This window comes from Canis aureus, chromosome 11 (assembly GCF_053574225.1).
Source record: "Canis aureus isolate CA01 chromosome 11, VMU_Caureus_v.1.0, whole genome shotgun sequence".
Lineage (NCBI taxonomy): Eukaryota > Metazoa > Chordata > Mammalia > Carnivora > Canidae > Canis > Canis aureus.
Genome location: NC_135621.1, coordinates 37,185,935 through 37,198,268, shown reverse-complemented (window position 1 = coordinate 37,198,268; position 12,334 = coordinate 37,185,935). Strand labels below are relative to the sequence as shown.

The 12,334-nt window shown below is 52.6% G+C and overlaps 1 pseudogene; it reads left to right on the top strand.

Annotated features, from left to right (window-relative positions):
- Nucleotides 1–543: 543 nt before the first annotated feature.
- Nucleotides 544–3,901, top strand: LOC144323028 (large ribosomal subunit protein eL8 pseudogene; annotated as a pseudogene).
- Nucleotides 3,902–12,334: the final 8,433 nt, after the last annotated feature.

Sequence of the window (12,334 nt, the reverse complement as noted above, 5' to 3'; positions counted from 1 at the left end):
GCTGTCAGCCTGCATGGTCTGGCCTTACTTCAGGACTCATTTCACGGGTTTCCTGGATTAGAGAGAGTCAAGTTCAAGTGCCAAGTCCCTACTGACAATGTGATGTCAGGTCAGGGATCTTGCATTTAGAAAATGTGGATATGACAGACCTACTCTCAGGTTGAAGAAGGAAGTGGCACAATCTTTGTAAAGCATCTCCCACGGGAGAGGCCTCCTGGGCCCTTCGGGTTCTCTCCAGCACAGGGACCATGGGATCCCCAGCCGGGACTGAACAGAAATTCAGTCCTGGAACAGAACCTGGTCAGATACAGATGATTAGGCTGACAGGCTATGGCTGCGTGTGTGCCAAGAGCCTGGCCCATCCTCAGGAGAGAAGATGCCTAGGGTCTGCACCTGGGTTTGGTGGCCTGCAGGCTCACAGCTCCTGCCTGGTGCCCTGGGGCCTGCCCTGAGGCAGCTCAGGCACGAGGCTTTCAGTACTCACCACACTAAGGCAGCAGACAGGAGGCAAAGCTGTCCTGGGGGTGAAAATCGTGGCTGGCCCCTATAGGAGCCCCCAAACCTCGAAACGGGGCCAGGACTATGAGATGCAGCTAACTGCAGTGCAGAGATGGCTCTCAGCTTGCCAAGTAATTAATGCACATTTCCTTGTCTCTTGCCTTCAGATGAAGACCTCCTTAACAACGGCTGCATTTTCCAAAATAGACAATCCAATAATTTTCCCATAATAACTTCTTTCAGCGCAAAAACTACGTCACCTCATGGTCAAGATGGATCCCGGTCACTGTGGGTAGATGGACAGCATTCCTCACCCAGTGGCTGGCCTCAACTTAATGAGTCTCGGCCTGGCCCCTGACATTCATGATTCAGGGGACAGTGGCAGCAGGCACCGCTGAGCTGACCTCCCCAGCAAAAGCCTTCCAAGAATATCAGCCCCATCCCTGACCCCCCAGACCCAGAGCCAGCCAGAACCACTGTGCTCTGCTTGGGAAGGGTAACCCTTGTGTGCAAAGAGTTGTGGCCTTTGCCACCCCCTCCCTCTGGAAGCTGGTGCCTCCTGCAGCCCTTCTAACCCATGCCCCCTTTTGTCTCTGTGCCCGCCACCCTCTTCAGCAGGGTAACACTCAGTGCCTGGAATGTAGTTCATGCTCAACCAAAGCTTGAAGGGGTTACTGATCATTAGTGGGCTGATCTGAGGGCTCACAGGAACCTCCACTGGAAGGTTTCTCCTCACAGCTTCAGCATACCTTGGCAAGGAAGGCCAGACAAGTCAATGGGAACCGGAAGCAGAAAACCTGCAGGTTTGGCATGCACAGTGAGCAGGTCCTGGCCGTTTGCTTTGCTGAAGTCCATTAGTGGATTGGAGGAGGCTGACTTTGTCAGGTGTATGGCTGTCCTCCCTCCTGAGCCCCCCCTGTGGACTGTAAGGGAGCTGCCCTTGGGTCCTGGCACCTCTCTGCTCACTCATTCTGCACCTTGGCCATGTGCTGGAATCACATGGAAGCTTCCCAAGGTCCCATCACTGGGTCACTGTCTGAGCTCCTGAAACTAAGGGTCTGGGGGTTGAAGGGTCTCAGATGACCTAATGTGCAATTCAGGTTGACACCCTCTGCATGTATGCAGCAGCCCCAAGGACACACTCACAAACATGGGCTTGGTTGCTCCACACAAATTGTGCCATGCCTGGGGTGAACTCACGTGTGGGGCTCAGATTTTTTCAGGGTGGTAGTGTGGTTGTACCTGCACAGTCCGCAAATGCTGGCCGAGCATATGTATGTCCCCTAAGGGAAAGCGAGGGCGACTGGATCAAAGGGCGTGGCACTGAGTCTTGTGCTATGACTTCAGAGGCAAATGCTGTTAAAAATGGAGCCAGTCTGAGGTGCAAGGTCCTCCTGCCAAGTGGGCTGCTCTACTGAATTGCAAATTCACCACGCCTGCTCTGTACCTGTCTTCTTAACCCAACGCTTTGTTTCTCTCATTGGTCTCATTAGAGTCCTTAAACGAAATCCCTAAGAAATAACTTGAAGGATAGAAAAATAAATATGGGCAATCACATATGGGCAATTGTATTACTTTTCTAGTTTTGCTCTATCTGGCAGAGATCTGTTTCTAACCCTTATGCAAGAGCTGTTTACATGCAAGTCTGTTCCTCCTATTAATCAGTATGCCCCTAGAGGGAGGGGACCATTAGCTCCCCTCCCCTTGTTAGCATTACACATGATCTTAGCTGGCAGTGACTGTGCTCCAAGCATTTTATCAATGATCTCACTTAATTTTATTAGCTCCCTGCACACAAGCACTCCCATGCTGTTTTACTGATGGGAAAGTGGAGGCGCAGGGGGGCCAGGTAGCTTCTCAGAGGCCCCACAACCACCATTCAGCTGAGCTGGGAGTCAGACCCTCCTTGCAGCCTCCAGAACCCGTGCCTTCAGACCCACAAACACGGGATGCACCTGTAGTTTGTATACTCTGAGGGGAGGCATCGCTGTGATTTCTGATGGGCATTCTCATGATCAAAATTAGTAAGTGAATTGTATGTCAAGCAAATACACTAAATCAAAATCCCCCATAAGCTTTGCTGAGATTTAAAAAAAATGCATTCTCACAGAGAGTGTTCTGTGCTCCAATGCATGTACATTACTGCACAATCCACCCAAACCTTTATTTGATCATTGACACATATGTGATTCCTACTGTTAAAAGAACAGTCCTGGCACAAGAAACTGCCCAGGTCAGGAGATGCTTCCCTGAGCTCCTCCACAGCTCAGCACCAGTTGAGGAGATCACACTGGTCTCCAGGGTCGCTTCTGACCCGAAAATGCTACATTTGCACCTCCTTTTTTAAAAAGAGCAGATATGCCTCTACCCTCCAGCTGTCCAAGATGCCAAGAGGAAAGAAGGCTAAGGTGAAGGTAGCCCCAGCCTCCGCTGTGAAGGAGAAGCAGGGGGCCAAGAAGGTCGTCAGTACCCTGTTTGAGAAAAGGCCCAAGAATTTTGTCATTGGACAGGGCATCCAGCCCCAAAAGGACCTCACCTCCTTTGTCAAGTGGCCCTGCTACCCCTGGCTGCAGTGGCAAAGGGTTATTCTCTATGAGCATTTAAAAGCGCCTCTCAAGATTAACCAGCTCACCCAGGCCTCGGACCACCAAACAGCTACCCAGCTGCTTCAGCTGGCCTGTGTAGAGACCAGAGACAAAGCAAGAGAAGAAGCCGAGATAGTTGACCCAGGCTGAGAAGGCAGCTGCCGGCAAAGGGGATGTCTCCACTCAGAGGCCACCTGTCCTTCGAGCAGGGGTTAATGTTATCCACTTTGGTGGAAAACAAGAAGGCTTGGCTGGTAGTGATTGCACAGGATGTGGATCCTATTGAGCTGGTTGTCCTCCTGCCTGCCTGTGTCACACGATGGGGGTTCCCTACCGCACTATCAAGGGGAGGGCCGGGTGGGGGCATCGGGTCCACATGAAGACCTGCACCCTGTTGCTTGCACACAGGTTAACTTGGAAGACAAGGGGCTCTGGCTAAGCTGGTGAAAGCTGTCAGGACCAATTAGAAGGACAGATGTGATGAGATCTGCCACCACTGGGGAGGCAGTGCCCTGGGTCCAAAGTTGGTGGCTCCCATTGCCAAGTTGGGACAGGCACAGGCTAAAGAAATGGCCACCAGACTGGGCTAAGTGGACACTGTTGAATTTTCTGTAAATAACTAATAAAAAAGTTCTTTCAGCCAGTGCAAGAAAATAGAAAAAAAGGACAGACATGTATTAAAAATGTAATAATCAGGGACACCTGGATGGCTCAGTGGTTGGGCTTAAGTTGTGATCCTGGGGTCCTGGGATCGAGTCCCACATCGGGCTCCCTGCATGGAGCCTGCTTCTCCCTCTGCCTGTGTCTCTGCCCCTCTCTCTGTGTCTCTCATGAATAAATAAATAAAATCTTTTAAAAAATGTAATAATCACATACGCACCGGATGCCACCCAGCTAGTTATCACTTCATCAACAGATGTCCCAGAACTCTGATATGTAGAAAGCCACTGGGGGTTCCGCACATTTTTGTCAAGGGTACGAGGCTGTTGCTCTCTTAATGCTGTTGTCTGCTCAGTAGCCCAGGCCAGGGCACTAGTTGTGCAACACTTTATATCCTAGTGGATGGTCAGGGTCTGAAGATGGGAGGAGGGGTGGATGTGCCTCCAAGCTCGGCGAGCCCAGGTGTGGGAAATGTGGATGCTGGGAGCCCCCAGGGCAGCCTCTGGCTTCTGGCCTCCATCTTGAGGCCCCTTCCAGGAACCAGGTTCCTCGGGCCCGAAGGGAAAAGGGAAGAAGTAGTCTAGCATATGAGCCGAATCCCTCCCGCTGCCTGAGTCTTTGTAGTATGGCCATACACTCAGGTGGAGATCTGGGAGATCTGGATTCCAGGACCCTGCTCTCAGGGAGAGCACTGTGTTGCGTTCTCTGTGGTAGGCTACCTGGAGCGGGGTCCCTGAGACACAGGGTGCCCTCTCACATCAGCTGGCCACTCTCCTCTGCGGAGTTGAGGGAAAGCTAGCAATAGCTGGGGACACAGGCGACTTGTGGCCCAGGACGGAGAGGAGAGCAGGAGGGGCAGGTGACCCTCACACACTGCTTGCCTCTCACAGAAGAGCTTCTAGTAAGTGCACACCATGTCTGTCTTCTTGCCCAAGACAGTCAAGCTCTGTACACGTACCCATTACAATATGAAGTAGACATGAGTGAGCTGAGGAGCATCTTCTGCCTTCCGACTTCTCAGAGAGGATGACCTCTTTCTAAATGAGAGGGAGAAGCACATAGGGAAGTGTGTCAGCGGGGATGCCCTCCTGCAGCTGTGGGCGTGTGTGAACCCGCCGCCAGTGGGCTCTGTGGCCTGGAGGGGCCGCTGCTCCAGCCCTGCTCATGTATCAGCCTCCTGGGTCAGTGGCCCTGACTTGGAACATTTGCGGGACCCGGCTGCTGCTGTCGAGGCCATTGCAGAGGCGGGAGGTGGATGACTCCTCCAGCTACTGTGGCAGGTGCCTCCTCTGTCGCTCATTCCAGGAAGAGAGAAGTGTCAGGGCACTGGAATCCTATCCCCTATGGTCTCACAGAGGTGAGGGAAGACCCCTCTGAGCTGTCTACCTGTGGGTTCTTGCCCAGTTCTTCTGTCACCAGCAGGATCTGTCCTGGGTGAGCTGCACGGGGAGGCGGGCCCCTGGACCCATACACCAGCTGTGTGCCCACATGACTGGAGTCACTGGCACAGCTACAACAGGACGCCTGGACGGAGGGAGGTGAGGATCATATGGTGTGGTGTCCCTTCCGTCAGCGAGGATGGAGATGGCATAAGGGGGTGATGCAAGTGATCAGCTGGCCATGTGGGGCTCAGAGAGCAGTCTGCTGTTCTGACCTGCAGTGAAGAATGGTAGTTGGGGAGAAGGTGCCCACCAGGCAGCTTAGCAGCCTGCATGCAAATCCAGCCCCCCTGCATGCCCCTTTCGCTGTGGCAGTTCCTCAGCACAGCCTGCCTTTTCTCATCTGTAGAATGAGGAGAGGAACTGTGTGTGGCATGCCTGACACAGGGTAGATGGCACCAAATATTGCCATCCACAGAGTCTTTAGTGAACATTTATCAGAGACTGCCAGTGCCATGGTCACTAGCTGCCATCGAGGCCTTTTGGCTGAGGAGGGGCATGATCGGGCCGGAATTGATAGTCTATAACTGAGAAGGCTGCCAGGGTGCCCAGGGATGGGAAAGAGGCTCCTGCCTCCTACCACCCCAGGCTCCTAGTCTTGTTTGCCCACCCACCCTTTCCCCCTGGGTCATCCTAGCCTGGGTCCGTGGTCCTATGATGTTTCTGCGGGTGGAGATGCATTTCTTCATCTTTCTCAGCGCCCCCTCAGTGCCAGCCATGGAGTAGGATCAGTAACGCTGCACTCCCCGGGAAATGCCAGCCTGGCAGGTGGACAAAGAGGCACTGTAATGGGGCCCGGCCCCTGGGAACAAGCAGCCTCATGGGAAGAGAACCCGTGCAGGTGAAAACAAGTTTTTCAAGAAGAGAGGCCACTGGAATCAGGGAGGAGGTGCTCTCCAGAGCTCAGAGGTGGCCTCCAGTTCCAGAGACCCAGGACATGTCCCTGTGTTAGGTACCCACGAGAGAGGCCAGAGAAGAACCAAGAAATCAGGTGGGGACCTATTGGAAGTGGCTGATGGGGCTCCTGTCTTAGGAAGGAGGCAAAGGCTGCTTTGCTAAAAACTGGGGTGGAGCTCCTGCTACATGCTTGGTCCCTGAAGCAAGGCTGCAGAAGAGGGAGGGGTCACAAGGGCAGGCTGGCCCGGCCATTGGGACCACCCTGGGCTCACAGCTTGGCTGGAACTGCAGTGTCCTCTTCTGGTGCCAACTGTGATGCAGGGCTGAGCCGGCTGGCTGAAGAGCCTGGGAGAGGTGGAGTCAGATTCTAGGGGTGAAGGGAGTGGGCCCAGCATGGAAGCCACTGCCAAGGGCAGCTGGCAGCAGCAGGGTGGACACAGAAGCCTCAAGCAAACTGAACCTAAGGAAACACTTTAAGAATAGCTTTTATTGTTTTTTTTTAAGGGAGGAGAAGGGAAATAGCCAAGGAGTTATATCTAGAACATATAAAGAAATCTCAGCACTCAAGGATGAGAACCAAACAATTCAATTAGAAAAATGTTCAAAAGGCACAGAGACATTTCACCAAAGGATATACGAATGGCACAGAAGTGCATGAAAAGGTGCTCCGTGTGTATCATTAGCCATGTGGGGAACGCAAATGAAGACCACCAGACACCACCACATACCCAGTAAACACCTGGCTAAGATAAAAGCTGGTAACGACAGCAAATGCTGGTGAGGAGGTGGAGAAACTGAGTCTCTCATGCATTGCTGTCAGGAATAGAAAATGGTAGGATCACTCTGATAAACACTTGGCAGTCTCTTAGAAACTTAAACATGCACTGCCATGTGACCAGACATTGCACACCCTTGCACGTTTATCCTGGAAAAATGCGAACTATTTCACCCCTACAAAAACCTGTACATTAGTGTTCATAGAGGCTTTGTTCATAATAACCTCAAACTGCCAAAGACTCAAACGTCCTTCAGTGGATAAGTGGTTAAATAGGCTCTGGCATATCCATCCTACGAAATATTGGTCAACAGTGAAAAGCAAACAGGCAACAACCTGATTAGATCTCCAGGGTTGATTATGCTGATTGGAAAAATAAAAGGCAAATTCGACAGGTCACATACCATATGACTCCATTTACATAACAGTTTGAAACCATAAAATTATAGAGTTGGAGAACAGATTGGTGGCGACAAGGGGGTGGGCGGTAGAGGAGGGAGGTGGGAGTGGCTACACATGGTAGGGGGAGCCCTTGTGGGGATGGGTTGTTCTGTGTCTTGGTGGTGGTCACATGAGTCTATACATGTGTAAAGTTGCACAGAACTACTGATGCGTGTACATGTATACTTGCACACTCACACAAGTGCCAGTAAAACAGGTGAAGTCTGAATGGGGTTATACCAGAATCGGGGCCCTGGCTGTGACGGTACTATCATTTTGCAAGATGCCAGCCCAGTACCTCAGGGAAGTTTGGGGAGGGGTATGTGGAATCTGTCTATATCACTTCTTAAAACTGTATGTGAATCCACAATTATCTCAAAATAGAAAAAGAATTTTAAAGGGAGGGATGAACTGAGAATTTTAAAGGGAGTAGGAACTGAGTTTAGAGCCAAAGGGTGAAGGAAGTGGGTGGGGGACAGGAGCCCTGCTGAAGAATTGCCAGACTGAAGCCAGGTGGGTGTTCTCAACACGTGCACCCCAGCTTCACACTGTCCTCTCCATTAAGGAGACTAAACGTCAGAGGGGTAGGGGATGGAGGGAGGGAGGTGCCACCCAAGGGGTGGGCGGGGTGGTGCTGTGCTGGCAGGCTTGCCCACTGTCCTAGAGCCTGCTCTGCTGGCTCGGGCTCCCCAGTGCGGCTGAGAACGTGCTTGGGAAAGGACAGGACTACTAAGCTGCTTCGGCAGCGCCAGCCCGCCAGGGGATGGCTGTGGGGCTCAGGGTGCTCCCTCTGCTTACGGGTGTCTGAGCAGAGCTAAGGGAGGCTTGGCGCTGGACTCGGTGGCAATGGTCGTGCTGAGTCAGCATTCAGGGCGTGCTTACTGCTTGACACTTCAGCTCTGACTTAAGCCTACTCTGTTTTACTCTTCTATTTGTTCCCACCCCTTTATTTCAGTGCTGATATTTTTGACACTAGAAAAAAATAGCTGGCTGGAAGGGTCATCTGCACCAGCTTCTAACAGAAGAAAGGATCACATCCACGGGGACAGGTGGTTCCCTTTAGCAGACCGAGCTGCAGCTTTGCTCTTTGGGGGCCCCTGCTGTTAGCACTTTTAATACAGATTAAATCAGCTCATTACCTAAGTACTGTTACAGTAGGTGTTAATTGAAGGTGACTTTCCTGCGGGGAGAGGGCAGGCAGTATTGGCAACTGCTGCTCCGTGTGCGTGTGCGTGGGTGAGGCAGGCTCAGAGGCATAGGTCCAGCACAGCCCTGACTTGGCCCTGGGCCCCGGGGCAGCCGTCAACGCTAGGATGGCAGCATTTTACTTGTAATGCTCAACGTTTTAATGGAATTTTTCTTCAAAATTTAATTTTAAACAAGATACTGTTATATGAGCATAGGATTAATATGAATTGAATCTCCTAACTAGTTGAGATCAGTAAAAGTCAGCCGACTAAGTTTTGAGGGGGCATCTTTGTTTGTGGGGCTGTCTACTGTGGTCCGGGACATATGAGTATCCCTGGGAGACAGTACCAGTGTCCAGTCCCACCCCAGCAATTATGCCCAGTCCCGTGCCCCAGCCCCGGGGTCAGTCCTGGCGTCAGCGTCTCCTACAAGCTTCCCAGGGATGTTAATATGCTGCCACGGCTGAGAACCTTTGCTCAGTGCCTTCATTTCAGCACACAGTTTGGCCCTCGATGCTGCCTGCCTCAGGGCTGCTACCATGGAGCCGTCAGGCTCAGGAGAAGGACGGAGAGGAGGGTGTTCGAGTAGATGTGCATTTAGTCAGAGCTGCAGAAATTCCAGTTCCATTTATGCGTTGTAAGATAAGTGCTAAAAGGAACAAATATGCACTGATATGTAAATGAGCTGTCACTAAATTTCCTCTTGTAATGGATCTACACCCCTCAGACATTTGCTTCCTTAACACCCTCCCCTGGACAGGTTGCCCTGGCTCATTTTCATGATTACCGGTTCCCTCTCCTCCAGCCTCTATTTTTTTTTTTTCCACAAAGTTTTGTTGAGCACCTTTTCTGGGCACAGCTCTGGGGACACATAATATGTAAAATGCCATCTGCCCTGTAATGCACTTGGACCAAGGGCTCTCTTGGGCCCTGAGTGCCGACCCTCTTGCCTCATAGAGTGCTAGGCCATGTAGTTCCTGAGCATCTCACTGGGCCCTGAGTCTTGAAGCAGACAGGTCCTCACTGTCTGAGAACACCAGGAGAGGCCTGTCCTCCGAGGGACTCATGTCATAGAAGCAGAGGTTGAAAGGCGCTTGCTCGTCAGGATATAACTCTTCCTGCTGGCACCGCAACAGCCAACTTGGTGAAAACCCTGCTGGGGACACACAGCCCAGCTGTCTGCTGGGGACTCTCCCCCATAGGGGATCCCAGAAACCAGCAGCATAACTACCCTGCCGAGTCCAGTCCAAACTGCAGCCTCGTGGGCAGATAAGCTGTGGATGTTTTTAGTTGTTGCTAAATAAGAATAGTTGTGCTACTACCACTGTCTCCCCCGACAAAAGCAGATCAAATCCCTCCACTTACTAGGGTGGGTGTGAGGCTGCGTTCGCTGAGCCCAAGCACAAAGTGGGGTCCAGAGGCCCAGAGGCGCAGCTAGGCAGGTGCACACAGAACAGCCTAGCCCTTTGTCTCACAGCAGAGGTGGGAGCTGGCCCGTGTCCCTGGGGCGGGGCGGGGGGCGGGGGGTCTCTGTGCTGCCCCCAGCCCCTGCAAGTCAGCAGTTGTGATGAAGGCAGCACCCCGGCAGGGCTGCATGCCATGGCTATTTACAGGCACTGGCTCAGTAGAAACCGCTGCAGTGAGAGCAAAGAAGCAGAGCTGTGAGGCACAAATAGGAAAATCAGAAATAGGATAAATCTCCAGCTGAGTGGTAGCTCACATCCTAGTGACAGAAGCATTAGCCACAGTGGTAAGGTCAGTGCTCGCCAGCCCTCCGGGAACAAGCCCAGGCAGATCAAGGAGACAGGAGGCCTGGGAGGCAGCTGCCCGTGGCTTTCAGCCCCTGAGTCATCGCAGGTGCTGGGGAGGGTGGGAGGCTGCATGGAGGGGGAGGCTGCATGGAGGAGGCGGCTGCGGTTCCCACCCTGCAGGACATTCTAAATAGGTGATATGTGGGTAGTCTTACCTCGAGGTGGGGGCATGTGTGCCGCTCTATGGACCAGGTCCCCTTCCAAAACAGGCCGTGCCCCCACGGGTCCCACAGGACCCTCAAGCTGAATAGGGGCCACAGGGGGCTGGGCACCCTTGCCCCCATCCACATTCACCTGGGACACACTTCACCTGGGAGCTGTGCTGTGCTGCAAGCCCCCCTCATCCCCACCTGCCCCCCAGAGCCTTCTAGGAGGCCTTTTCTGACCAGAATATAAATGAATGCCCTCCTCCTGGAAGAGCTCAGCACCTTAGCAGCCCTGGGCCACATCTTGGCCAGAGGGAAGAGGACCTCCCAGGCCACACCAGCTGGACCCAACTATGGTCTCCTCGCACCCATAAGAAGATCATTCCAGCCCAGTACCCCCAACCTTCCCACACTGGCTCTGCAGATCCCTAGTGTCCTCACAACCTGGCAATGGTACCTCCTGGCCATTTGGATCCCACAGCATGGGCAGTTCCCCAGGGCCCTCCTGAGACCCAGGTGGGACACTGAAGTCTCTGCACCAGTCAGTCACCTCCTCCTACATGCTGGCCTTGGTCACGTTCTGAATTTGCAGCCCTGCCAGCCACAGTCCTGGGCAGTTTGGGGCCACCTGAGAAACACCCTTTTAAGAAAAAGGCAAGGTGAAATCAACTGATCCATTTTCTCCTACCAGGATAGTCACAGACTGCAAGAAAACATGCCACTAGTGGCCCTGTAGGGGCAGTGGACTGCTCACACTGGTCGGCTCTCAGTTCTAGAGGCTCTCGGGTGGGTGTCTGCTCTAGGCCAACCCCTAAGTGAGCTCTTGGGAACAATAAGGGAGGATCTCCAGTTCTCTGCAACTGCTTCTACCCAAATGTCAAAAACTAACCATCTTCAATGCCTGATTGTCTTCTGGAAGCAGCGCATATGAGTGGAGGCCTGATAGAGTAACAGCTGTGTGCTGGAGTACACTTGCTAGGCCGCAGTGTGCGCCCCACGCATGTCAGGTTCCTCAAGAATCACAGTGTTCTTGGCATTCACGGCACGTTGTCTCCTGCAGTCAGGATGGAAGGTCCCTCTGTGACTCCTGAGTCACCTGTCGGAGTACCTCAGGACAACCTACTTGAGGGCACATCAGTCATAAAATACAGGGGAGAAAGGTCACATGACTGGCCATTGTTCTTATTGTAAAAATCAGGCTCCATTCTAACACCTGCACATGTTTCCTCCACCACTGGCTTTGCCTGTTCGATGCATGTGTGAGTGCCTGGACTACAGTTGCGAGTCCAGGGTTACCAGCCCCACTTTCCCTTCTTAGCTCATCTGTCTGGGGTCTTGCTGGTCCTGCTGCTCTTGCTAATTCTCCCAGCTTCATCAGAAGACTTGCTGGTAATTTCTAAAACAACTGCGCCGGGGAGCTGACTGTGCAGGTGGGAGGCCGCGTCAGGCCCACGCCTGCCCCCTGTAATTGCAACCCGGGCACAGGTTGTGGCTCACAGTCACAAGGCCACAAGGGTCCTGCAGTGAGGGGTCGCCTGCCAACCACAGTTGCTGAGATCCTGCTGCCAAAGATCCATGCTCCAGCAGCCAGGAAACTGGGGGAAGAGAGACCAAAATTAAGCTTTATTATAAGTCTTTTTACAGATCGGAAATCCCTTCTTTTCCATTTTATAAAGGCTTCACCTGTCAACCTGTCATCCTTGAGACCTCGAAGTCACAGCACTGGCTTCCTTTTCTTGAGTTTAGCGCTCAGGGCTCCCTCCTACTGGCCTTGTGGACTTGGACAAGTCACCTCTCTGAGTTACTTTCAGCTCAGCTTTTAATGAGGACAATAATGCCTACTTTCTGGAGGTGGAAGGCTTAAAGGAAATGTGTAGAGTGTGTCTGATGTGGGA